The sequence below is a fragment of the Eurytemora carolleeae genome, unplaced genomic scaffold (genome assembly GCF_000591075.1).
Source record: "Eurytemora carolleeae unplaced genomic scaffold, Eaff_2.0 scaffold2125, whole genome shotgun sequence".
Classification (NCBI taxonomy): Eukaryota; Metazoa; Arthropoda; class Copepoda; order Calanoida; family Temoridae; genus Eurytemora; species Eurytemora carolleeae.
Window position 1 is genome coordinate 1 of NW_019398012.1, and position 12,063 is coordinate 12,063.

At 34.4% G+C, this 12,063-nt stretch overlaps 1 long non-coding RNA gene and 6 other non-coding genes across 7 annotated transcripts; 2 read left to right on the top strand and 5 right to left on the bottom strand.

Annotated features, from left to right (window-relative positions):
- Positions 1–652: 652 nt before the first annotated feature.
- On the bottom strand, positions 653–725 carry Trnaq-uug (transfer RNA glutamine (anticodon UUG)). The gene has a single exon. It is a non-coding gene; the product is annotated as a tRNA-Gln (tRNA).
- An 818-nt stretch (positions 726–1,543) lies between these two features.
- Trnaq-uug (transfer RNA glutamine (anticodon UUG)) lies at positions 1,544–1,616 on the bottom strand. The gene has a single exon. It is a non-coding gene; the product is annotated as a tRNA-Gln (tRNA).
- Positions 1,617–2,072: 456 nt separating this feature from the next.
- LOC111716595 (uncharacterized) lies at positions 2,073–8,290 on the top strand. The gene is made up of 5 exons (XR_002768541.1): positions 2,073–2,325; positions 3,565–3,629; positions 5,038–5,090; positions 6,167–6,459; positions 7,803–8,290. It is a non-coding gene; the product is annotated as an uncharacterized LOC111716595 (long non-coding RNA).
- Positions 3,277–3,383, bottom strand: LOC111716596 (U6 spliceosomal RNA). Its single transcript, XR_002768542.1, has one exon. It is a non-coding gene; the product is annotated as a U6 spliceosomal RNA (small nuclear RNA).
- Trnar-ccu (transfer RNA arginine (anticodon CCU)) lies at positions 5,144–5,216 on the top strand. The gene has a single exon. It is a non-coding gene; the product is annotated as a tRNA-Arg (tRNA).
- Trnar-ucg (transfer RNA arginine (anticodon UCG)) lies at positions 7,867–7,939 on the bottom strand. The gene has a single exon. It is a non-coding gene; the product is annotated as a tRNA-Arg (tRNA).
- Positions 8,291–11,058: 2,768 nt separating the features above from the next.
- Positions 11,059–11,130, bottom strand: Trnat-ugu (transfer RNA threonine (anticodon UGU)). Its single transcript has one exon. It is a non-coding gene; the product is annotated as a tRNA-Thr (tRNA).
- Positions 11,131–12,063: the final 933 nt, after the last annotated feature.

Sequence of the window (12,063 nt, forward strand, 5' to 3'; positions counted from 1 at the left end):
TGAACTTGTTTTATTTAATTTTGGAAGGCGCACAGACGCACGGAAAAAATGACATATAACCCAAATTTTGATTTTGGGGCTATTTACATCTATAGGCTTCGGGGAGGAGGCCAGTGTATGGGATGGTTTGAGGAGGGGGGGTTCTACGTGTTCTCAATACATGTTGAATTGGTGTCCGCACTAAGGCTGGCATCAACATGGCCCCAATGAAGGAATTCGAGGGTATCAGGTTGTCTAAAGAGGGGCGAAAAGGGCCAGAGGGGAAACCCAGCAGCCAAGAGTTCCCGTGTCAGTCAGTAGTGGGTTCGCACTAGTGAGTGGTTAATTATACGTAGCCCTTCCAATATAGTCAGACCAAACTCTTTTACCAATTTTTACAACATATTTCAGAACAGTTTTAAAAGTTGAACTAAGTTTTTTTCAAAACTATGTTTAAACCTAGTTCAACTTGAGTTTTCCCAACAAAAGTCTAACCACCTAACTTATTTTAAACCAGGATAAGCCCATTCCCGTGATTCCACAGAGCTCCCCCCCCCCCCCAAAAAAAAATTGAGGCAAATCGGCCCAAGGGTTTAACTGATCAGAAAAACAGAGATTACTACTAAAAAATACATCGATAAAAATTGTATCATTTACAAAAAAATAAAAACTTCGAGCGTGACAGGACTCGAACCTGCAATCCCCAGATCCAAAGTCTGGTGCCTTATTCATTAGGCCACACACCCTATGCAAGAGAGGAGACTTTTAACAAATTAAAATTTTACAATTATGATATATCAAATTAGGTCGCAATAATTTTTTTAGCGCAAGAATTTACGTTTTTGCTAAATAAAATGATATTTTTCAATTGAAATCAAACTTTTTAACAAAGCTGAAAGATGTGACTGGAATTGAACTTGTTTTATTTAATTTTGGAAGGCGCACAGACGCACGGAAAAAATGACATATAACCCAAATTTTGATTTTGGGGCTATTTACATCTATAGGCTTCGGGGAGGAGGCCAGTGTATGGGATGGTTTGAGGAGGGGGGGTTCTACGTGTTCTCAATACATGTTGAATTGGTGTCCGCACTAAGGCTGGCATCAACATGGCCCCAATGAAGGAATTCGAGGGTATCAGGTTGTCTAAAGAGGGGCGAAAAGGGCCAGAGGGGAAACCCAGCAGCCAAGAGTTCCCGTGTCAGTCAGTAGTGGGTTCGCACTAGTGAGTGGTTAATTATACGTAGCCCTTCCAATATAGTCAGACCAAACTCTTTTACCAATTTTTACAACATATTTCAGAACAGTTTTAAAAGTTGAACTAAGTTTTTTTCAAAACTATGTTTAAACCTAGTTCAACTTGAGTTTTCCCAACAAAAGTCTAACCACCTAACTTATTTTAAACCAGGATAAGCCCATTCCCGTGATTCCACAGAGCTCCCCCCCCCCCCCAAAAAAAAATTGAGGCAAATCGGCCCAAGGGTTTAACTGATCAGAAAAACAGAGATTACTACTAAAAAATACATCGATAAAAATTGTATCATTTACAAAAAAATAAAAACTTCGAGCGTGACAGGACTCGAACCTGCAATCCCCAGATCCAAAGTCTGGTGCCTTATTCATTAGGCCACACACCCTATGCAAGAGAGGAGACTTTTAACAAATTAAAATTTTACAATTATGATATATCAAATTAGGTCGCAATAATTTTTTTCAGAGTTTCGACAATTTAATGGATATATAACGAGGATTAATAATTTTACCGAAAACAATTTAAAGATTCCCCCCCCCCCAAGTATCTTAAAAGTGTTGTGCCCCTGAGAGTTTTGTATACGTTGTGTACATTTCAAATCCGTCTCATGTAATCAATTCATGCACGCCACACAGTTAAACAATCTAAACCGCCTGATATTAAGGTATTTTTAAAACTAAGTTATAAATGGAAAGTTTCATCGCGTGGCTTATTGATAATAATTTGTCCCTTAACTGCTCCGTACAGAGAATAGAATACGTAGAGTACATTGCGTACAATAGTCCGCTAGTTACATTTGTCTAAACCGGTTTTCAATCAGTGTCTGAATTCTGAATTTGGCCGCATCTATACTTATTACTCTAACTCATGTAAGTAACGTTAAAAAGTGAACATTATATAGCTGTTAAAATTGCTATGTTTTTAATTCCTCCTTGCCTGCATCTACTATTCTATTTTTTCCCCTCTAAATCTGCAAGCTAAATCTGGTAAAGTCACAAGATTTAATATGTCACCAGTCGCAGTTACTACGATGTGGAAATGAACTTTTGAAGCCGGTTAATTCCCTCCTGCAATGATAATTAGGTTTAAGTCAGGTAGGATATTATAAATTTCATTAACTTTGGAAACTGATAGTTATTTTTCGTTCTCTAAATAAAATGTTGTTCAGTCTTAGTATTGGATTTTTGAATGCCTCCCGCCCCCCTCCCTTCCTTTAATTTTGTATACATGCTTATTGATGGGTTTATGAAGCAAACAAAATTGATAAATATATGTATTCTAATTTTTTTATTACATACATTCTATTAACCGAAGTATTCAATGTAAATCGTTAAATAAAACTTCTACAGGGGTTGAAATTTTTTCTTTGATTTTCAGGAGTCTCGAGAGAGAGGGGGGCAGGCCTTTCGGAAAACCGTTGAAAGTGGCTGATGGGGAGGGGGGGGGGGGCAAAATGAGACAACAGGAGATGGGGGATGCTGTGGACACCATTTAGTCATATATCAGAGAATTTGGGGACCACCTGAATAGGACTGATGGTGTTATAAAGAACAAAAGAAAGATCAAATGAGATAAATAATCGTCGAATTTAGACTACAGCTGGCAAAGGGGATGCGTAATTGACAAGACTTTAAAGGGATATATGAGCTATTTTAAGGTTAAGGAGTATTTTGTTTGACTGAATTTTGCATTATATTAATTATTTCCAGCAATTATTGTTGATTTCTTCCTGCTCTATATTCCGGTGTAAATTAACCTACAATGTCTATTCTATTATATCTGTTAAAACTTTGCCACAAATTGATCATTAAATAGTGATGTCTGACTCAGGGACCCGTACTTGGCCTGGCTCTACCGTCCCGCCCCTTCTTACTCCCGGTCCTCCCGGTTTGTAAAGAGGGGTTGTAATAATTCTACCGCTCCCCCCCTAACCCGCTACCCCCAACACATCCAGTTTTACCTTTAATTGTTTTAATTGTTCAAAAAGTATAAAAACGGAAATTTCTAATTCTTGTAATTTTCTAAAGTTTTTCGATGCGGACACGAAAAATGTGGAACGCTTCACGATTTTGCGTGTCATCCTTGCGCAGGGGCCATGCTAATCTTCTCTGTATCGTTCCAATTTTAGTATATGTACTGCCGAAGCAAGTACAAGAAGGGAAGGAAAACTTGTCTACTTAAAAACATTATTGCCTTAAAAAACTAGTTTTGAATGCTATTAATATCCTGCCGCCTCCCTTTATTTTGAAATGATGAATTCTTAACAAAAAAATGAGTACTTTGTTTAGAATTTTCTCATTTTTATGTTTTATTCATAATGTTCTATTTTTTAGAGTTAAGAGTTTTGGAAGAGGGTTGCATTTACAAACCTTGAAGAAAAAGTATATAAGTAATTAAGGTAATTATTACTTATGATACTTGCCGAGGTATATATTTTCTAGTATTACCCCTCCCCTTGAACTCCTGGAGGGGTGGGGAAATGGTTAGATGGTCTATTGGAAAATTGAATAAATGGGATTTTGAAACCCTATAATGACATACATATTACCCTGGAATCATTCAATTGTTACCTAAAATCCTTTATTTTCCCCAATTTTGCAAATAAACCTATTATTTGAAGGAAAATATCAAACTTAAGAGTGGGGAGGGGTAAATTATACCTATGGTTATATCTAAGTCCGGAACTTTTGTATTAGATACTCATCGCTTGATCTCGACGTCCACTGTAGACACTTTTAGTTAGGGGATCAAAGCTAAATTTCTTGATTTAAGTTATCCTTTCAGGATACATTTATTTGAGGATATCTATTAAAGATTAAATAAATCTGCAGATTAACAAAAGATTTAGATCAAGCATTGATCTCGATTTCACAATAAAAGATTTCCCAGCTCTGATCATATTGAACTAGAACTATGATCACAATTTTTCACTACTTAAACATAGTTTCATTTCAAAAATAACATCATTTATCAGTAACATGAATATAAATATAGTTTTGTGCTTTTTGAAGATGGTTTCTTTGATATTTAACTGTTAAAACCTCCATCTGAAGAATATAGTATGTCTTATTCACAAGGGCACCCTACAGACTGTTGTATGGGTAACAATGAGAATATATTGTTGTTTTCATCTTACATAAGAGATAAATTCTGGATATTTCCTTAATCGTTTCTGCTGCTTAAATTTGTTAGTCACTTCTTAGAGAAACCACATCTAAAAATAATCCATATTCAATTTCATAGAAACAAGAAGATAAGTCATCATTTTTACTCAGACAAATGAAGGTTGAATATTACCGTTATCTTTGCCGATCTCACAAAGTATAATAGCAGATTAACCTTTTAGATGCAAGAGGTCGTTTTCTCGAGAAAGATATTTTGCTTTAAATCTAGTTTTCGAGCTGTCCTGATAAAGTAGACAACTCGAGTCTCCGAGGGGTTATAGAGGGGTTATATTTTTTGAAGAGTTAATCTCATCATGAGATAAGGGGAAAAAACTTTTGATACTTTTTTCAAATTTCATTTATTTTGCCTGCAACTACAAAGTATAACAGCAGTAGCAGATTAACCTTTCAGATGCAGGAGCTCGTTTTGTCCCGAAAGTTGTTTTTCTTTAAATCTATTCCTGATAATATTAGACAACTTAAGTCTCCATTCTCCAAAGTTCTTGTACTTCTTAATTTTTTCCGTAGAGGGGTTATATTTTTTGAAGAATAAATCCAGTCATGAGAAAAGGGGAAAAACTTATGATACTTCTTACAAATCTAATTTAATTTGTCTAAAATTTCATTTTATCTAATTATTAGAATGAGTTAATGGAACCCAGATGCAGAACGTGTGTCCGGAATGCTGAGTGGAGGTAATTAGTTACCAAGTTGGCTTCCATCTTGTAAAATGCAAGTATTAATATCTGCCCGCGTGGCCCAATGGATAAGGCGTCGGTCTCCTAAACCGAAGATTGGGGGTTCGAGTCCCCCCGTGGGTAATAACACTTTTTGAAAAGGTAATAAATCTTACAGAATTTGGAAAAATCCGTTTATATAAAAGTCTCTGGTTTAAAATAAAGAACCTTATCAAGGTTATATTTCATGCGACCCAATTAGAGGTCCAATTTACAACGGTCAAATTTAAACTTTTCTTTTTGCGACATTAATGAGAAAGATATTGTTGTTTTCTGCTTAAAAAATGTTGAATTTCGAGTTTCGACAATCATCATTTATCCATTTTACTCCAAAAATCCGCAAATAATTTTTTCTGTAGAACCGCAATAGAAAATCATCAATTACAACATAGAAAAAGAGGGATTATAATTTTTTTGACAAAACAATGGTTTAAAGGTACCATTGTAAATCGGACATGACTCTCTATAAATGGGGGGGGGGAGGGTGAAGGGACTGTATACTCGACAGAGATGTTCACTTCACTTGTACAGAGAAACTATACACTTTAAAAAATGATTTTATAAAGAGTTCAACATGAATTTCTCTTTATTCTTGAACAGACTAAAAATTTAAAGGTTTAATTGGTTGTGAACCGAATATGCCACTTTGTAAATGGAGGGTTACTTAAATCTACAGTCTATTAAAGACTTAAGATTTGATTTAATTAAGTCTTAATATCTGAAAACTGAAAAGCAATAGCCGAAAAACTAACATTTTTTTCAAGGGGTTAATATTTTGTATTAAGTATTACTCCGCCCTCCAACGTAAATTTTTTTTCCCCCCTCTTTTTTGGGAATGTTTTTTTTTATTTAGCGTTGTATTAAGAGATTAAATATGATTGTGTTAACATATTGCAAAGGGAGGGATCTTTCCTATTAAATTTAAATTTTGCATTTTCAAAATCATTGAAGATTATTCCACCAACCCTTGGTGAGAGGGGGGGGGGGGAGGCAGTGTTAATTCTGAACAATACCACTATACTTGTTAACCCTAGGATAGATGTTTGACGAATCTCCCTGGCCTGCCTCCTGAACGCTGAAACCATGAGAACATGAAACGGCTGCCGGTCGATGTATCTGGAGGGTCTATGCGGACTAAATAAATCTCTGTCGGCCGATGCATCTAGTGGGTATAGGCGGACTACATAAATCTCTGTCGGCCGATGCATCCAGTGGGTATAGGCGGACTACATAAATGTCTGTCGGCCGATTGATTTATAGGGTCAATGTGGACTACTTAAACGTCTGTTGGTGGGCCTATTGTCTTTGCAGACTACAAATTAAATAGGTAACATCATTAATTATATCTCTTAATAATTATTACGGACATCTTACTTTACCAAGGGATGTTTGGGTATGTTTTTACGTAAAAGACATAAAAAAATTTTAAATTTTATTATTTTAGTCATAATCATTGAAAAAAAACATTTTTTAAATCTTCAAAAGACTGTAATGAGTTTTTCGAGTTGCAATATTTATTTCAATTATCTTTATGATCTCCTTACTTCCTAAACTTTTTACTATTGTTTGGATTATCTCATTTCATATTGGATTATCTCCAAGCTTTAACGCCAAAATACACAAAGAATACTTTAAAACCTTGAGTTTTTGCATGCCAATTTTAAGTTCAGTTTTCTCAGTTTTTTAAAATGGTTAATTCTTTTTATCACGATCCAATAATATTGATTTGGGACACCCTGTAGGAGCTTTGAATAAAGTTGTTAAATTCTTAAATTATTGTCACGAAATTTGCACTAAGTTTTAATATTTGAAGTGAGAGGAGACCTGTTTTTATCTATCTATCATCTGTCTGTATCTATCTATCATCATACTTAACTCACAAACTGGGATTAGTATCTATCTATGTTCACTGGGCCGTGTATCTGTCCATCATATTCCCACTTTGCGTCCGTACTGGTGGAGAAGACTTAATGTCAAAATTGTGATAAACTTTTAATTGAAATTTAGGTCCGTCAATGATCATCATATTTCAATGCCGGCTTGGGACTGGTACGAGGTTTTATTGTTTCTAATCTATCAACATTTTTCACGATAACTCTTAATTCTTTTTCTAACGATTTTTAGCAGAAGTGAACTGTATATTTTGTCTAAAAATCACCCCCTCCCCTTCAGAAGAATTATTTCCGCTAAAGTATTACTGAGGGAAATTTAGAACAAATTTTCAGTGAATAATATTAAAACTGGTTCTTAAGTACATGTTTTTCCTTGTTAGGTTCCGACTGACAAATTAAGAATTCACTAAGATTCTCCTTTCCAAGTATTTTTTAAACGTCAAGTGACCTTAAAGGTAATTTCAAGTAACCCACGGGTTTTGAAGATTCACACGGGTACCGTTAAACCTCTGTCTGAAGGATGAATAAGATTCTCATTTCTTTATATGAAAATTTATATTTTCAATTGCACATTCATTCTTCAGAAACAAAAACAGATATAAACAAAATTAAAAAATCAAAACTTCTTTAGATAGAAAATCACCAATATCTTGTGCCTTGTTACTCAGATAGAGGTTTATCGTGTTCTTTTCTGCATCTGACATGCCACTAATGAGATTACAGGATAAAATAAATCATTAAATATTATTATAACATTTTTACCATCAACATATTTTAGGTTGCCGATTGAGCATGCACGAGATAAGGCAACAAGGCCATTTTGAAAGTATAAAAGGTTTGAACGAGCGTGACAGGACTCGAACCTGCAATCCCCAGATCCGAAGTCTGGTGCCTTATCCATTAGGCCACACACCCTACATGTTAAGTGTAAGAAGTTTCTTTTTAACAAATATGTTTTTTATAATTGCAAACGTGGTCGCAACATTATCTGTTCATTCCTAACATCCAGGAAAAATATATTTAAGGGAAGAGATTATTTTCTAGAGAATATAAACCCCTTCTCTTATCTTTAAATCCGCCCAGTTTTAATTATATATGTTGCACACAAGATATTGCAAACTTGGTCGCAACTTCTTGGTTCTCATCTCAACAACTTAACATACACAACAAAAATATTACAATAAAATCAATCTTGACTAAAATGCTAGTTCAAACCCCAGTAGAAACTTTAACTCAAATAAAAAAATTAAAATGCACACAGGCGCGTACACANTCTGAACTGACGTACGTTCCTGAATGCACAAATCAAGAAAAAACACATATTTTCCTAAGAAATGTTAATGTTAAAAAAATGTGACATTTATTTTCTATAGTCACATTTTTTTAACATTAACATTTCTTAGGAAAATATGTGTTTTTTCTTGATTTGTGCATTCAGGAACGTACGTCAGTTCAGAATAATATCAGGTTTAAAGGACATATATATTCTATACAGGAGAGATTAGTCAGTTCAGAATAATATTGGGTTTAAGGAAAGTTTGATTAAGATCATGGCTGAATGTGAAGTTTTCTATTTGAAGTATTAGAATTGTTCCAAATGCGAATTTTCTAAAAATGTTGCTTGCGCATTTCTGCTGAAGATATAAAGGATAAAATTATCAGAATTATTCGCTAATTAAGAATGAGAAACGACAATATATTCTATATTATTGAACTAAACACGGATTAAAGAGTACCATTGTGAATTGGGCATCAAGAAAATTCATGGGGGAAACTTTTTTTTTGAATTTCTTGAATGCATGCTTAATTTTTTTTTATTTAGGCTCTACAAACCCTTCACCAAAACTGAGTGGAGAAAACCGGAGAGGTTAAATATCTACGAACTTCAGATATTCCATCCAAAATTCATAAGGCTGGAGTTCAGATAATGGAGACACTGTAAGTATATTAAAAATGTTTTAAATAAGTCACATTCTTATCCTTAAATACATCCTATCCTTATCTTTTAATTCTGTCTCATCCTTATCTTTTAAATCCGTCCCATCATTCTCTTTTAAATCCATCCCAACCTTATCTTTTAAATCCGTCTCATCCTTGTCTTTTAAATCCCTCTCATCCTTATTCTCTAAATCCATCCCACCATTCTCTTTTAATTCCATCCCAACTTTATCTTTTAACTCCGTCCCATCCTTATCCCTTAAATACATCCTATCCTTATCCTTTAAATCCGTCCCATCCTTATCCTTTAAATCCGTCCCATTCTTATCCTTTAAATCCGTCCCATCCTTATCATTTAAATCCGTCCTCTCCTTATTTTAAATACCTCCAATCCTTGTCCTTTTAATGCGTACCATCCTTATCCTTAAATACATCTCATCCTTATCTTTTGAGTCCGTCCCATCCTTATCCTTTAAATCCGGCCCATCCATATCTTGTAAACCCGTCCCATTTTTATCTTTTAAATACGTCCCACCCTTATCTTTTAATCCCTCCTATTCTTATCTTTATAATCCGTCTCATCTTTATCCTTTAAATTCGTCTAATCCTTATCTTTTAAATCTGTCCCATCCTTATCCGTCCCATCCTAATCCTTTAAATCTGTCTCATCCCCTATACTTTAATCCGTCCCATCCTTATCCTTTAAATCCGTCCCATCCTTTTCCTTCTGATCCGTACCATGCTATAAATACATCTCATCCTTATATTTAAAATCCGTCCCATCCTTATCTTTGAAATCCGTCCTCTCCATTTCCTTTAAATCCATCCCATCCTTATCTTTAAAATCCGTCCCATTTTTATTTTTTTTTAATACGTCCCATCCATTTCTTTTAATCCCTCCTATTCTTATCTTTTAAATCCGTCTCATCCTTATCCTTTAAATCCGCCCCATCCAAATCCTATAAATCTGTCTTATCCCCAATCTTTTAATACGTCCCATCCTTATCCTTTAAATCCGTCCCATCTTTATCTTTTTAATACAAAACCATCCTTATCCTTAAGTACGTCTCATCCTCATCTTTTAAACCCGATCCATCCTTCTCTTATTTATCAATCCCATCCTACTATTAATATCAGTCCTTGCCTTATCTTTTAAACCCGATCCATCCTTCTCTTATTTATCAGTCCCATCCTACTATTAATATCAGTCCTTGCCTTATCTTTTAAACCCGATCCATCCTTCTCTTATTTATCAGTCCCATCCTACTATTAATATCAGTCCTTGCCTTATCTTTTAAACCCGATCCATCCTTCTCTTGTGTAATTTATAATATTGTTTACCCACATAGGATAAGATTGTCAAAACCCGAAATTTATAAATTTTCAAGAATCGATCTTGATTTTGGGTTTCTGCTTTAAATTTAGTATTTTAATGGACTTCAGCAAAGAAGGAAACTAATTTTAGTCCACAATTTAGTCATTTCTTAAGTCTCACATTTTGTGGGTAACCCTGTACGTCCCAACATTATCGGCCTGCTTGTTAAATTTCCACTCACTCTTACCTTTAATATTCATTATTAGAGTTATTTGGAGAAATTGCATTTTCTAATTAATTCTTCAAACCTATACGTTCTTCATTGAGCGAAAGAAAATCTGACAATTGTTTCGGAATTTCTGAGATAATTAATTGTTTCTTAGAATGCATGTTTTATGATGACACACACCTCTTCTCAGCTTTAAGTTATTATCAATCACGACAGTTTTACTAAAGGTAAAAATATTTGAACGAGGGCGACAGTACTCGAATCTGCAATCCCCAGATCCGAAGAATGGACCCGTCTGAATTTAAATTCACGTCTGAATTTAAATTCACTAAGTAGATATTGCAACCTTGGTCGCAGCATCTACTTGGATTGTTGTGTTTTTACCAACTAAGAACAATCTCTTATTAATGCAAAATTATCTTTGCGAAAATAATTTCCCGACTTTTACTTCTGTTTTATCGGGTTGGGTGGTCCTAAGGAAATTCGCGAAATTATATGTTAAGTTTAGTAAACGGAAATGCTTTTGACTTTTTGACTTGATAATTAAAAAAATGCCTCCAGAGAGGATTGAACTCTCGGCCTCTGGTTTACAAGACCAGCGCTCTGCCACTGAGCTATGAAGGCTCTTTTATCATTAGCGTAAAATACAAATAGAAACTTTACAGTATTTCAACAGGTGGTGCAATTCACTCTTGAATGATTCTTATTTAGATATTAGTTAACATTTTTTTAACGTTTCTTTAACATCATTTTCTCTATTCTAATCCTACGTAAACTTATTTCTTCAAATCCGTCCTAACTTTCTTTTAAATCCGTTTTAACCTTGCTTTTAGTTTTAATCCGTCCCAACCGTATCTTAGCAACCCCATTCTCTCTTCAAATCTCTCACAATCTTCTCTCTTCAAATCCGTCCTGACCCATCTCATCAAATTTGTTCCAACTCCTCTTAAAATTCATCTTTATATTTATTCTTCTAAGATAGAATAGTTTAAGTTAAATTAGCATAACTTCGCAAGTAACTTTTTACAATGTAACTCAAAGGGACTGTTCACTTATTTGGATAATTTCCGGGAAAATTAAATGCCTATTAGCTATTGATTTATTGGACTTACTTTACCAGAGAAAAAAACTGATTATCGTTCAGAATTTGAGCGCAAAGGTATGCTAACTTTGTATAGACACTTGATGTTTTTTTTTGTCTATGTCATGGATTAAAACAATGTCGAATATAAAACTAACTGTAGTATCTAATAGTTCATTGTAAATGTCTAATTTTTTTTTCAAAATTGGTTTCTAACATAACACTTTTTTAGTGCATAGAGCATTTTGTATTGCTTCTGTAAAAAGCTGAATAGAACGTGGCATGAAAATACAAAGTTGTGCGCATATGGAATTAAATGAAACATAATTTGGTTACGGGTTTGAAAAAAATTTAGATTATTGATTGAGTGAGGTTAGGAAGTGAAGATCGTGGGGTGGACAGTATAAACCCTAGAAATTTCAAGCTTTAGATTGTTAAAAACTCCGTGTATTCGACAAGTTCCCCCCCCCCCCCCC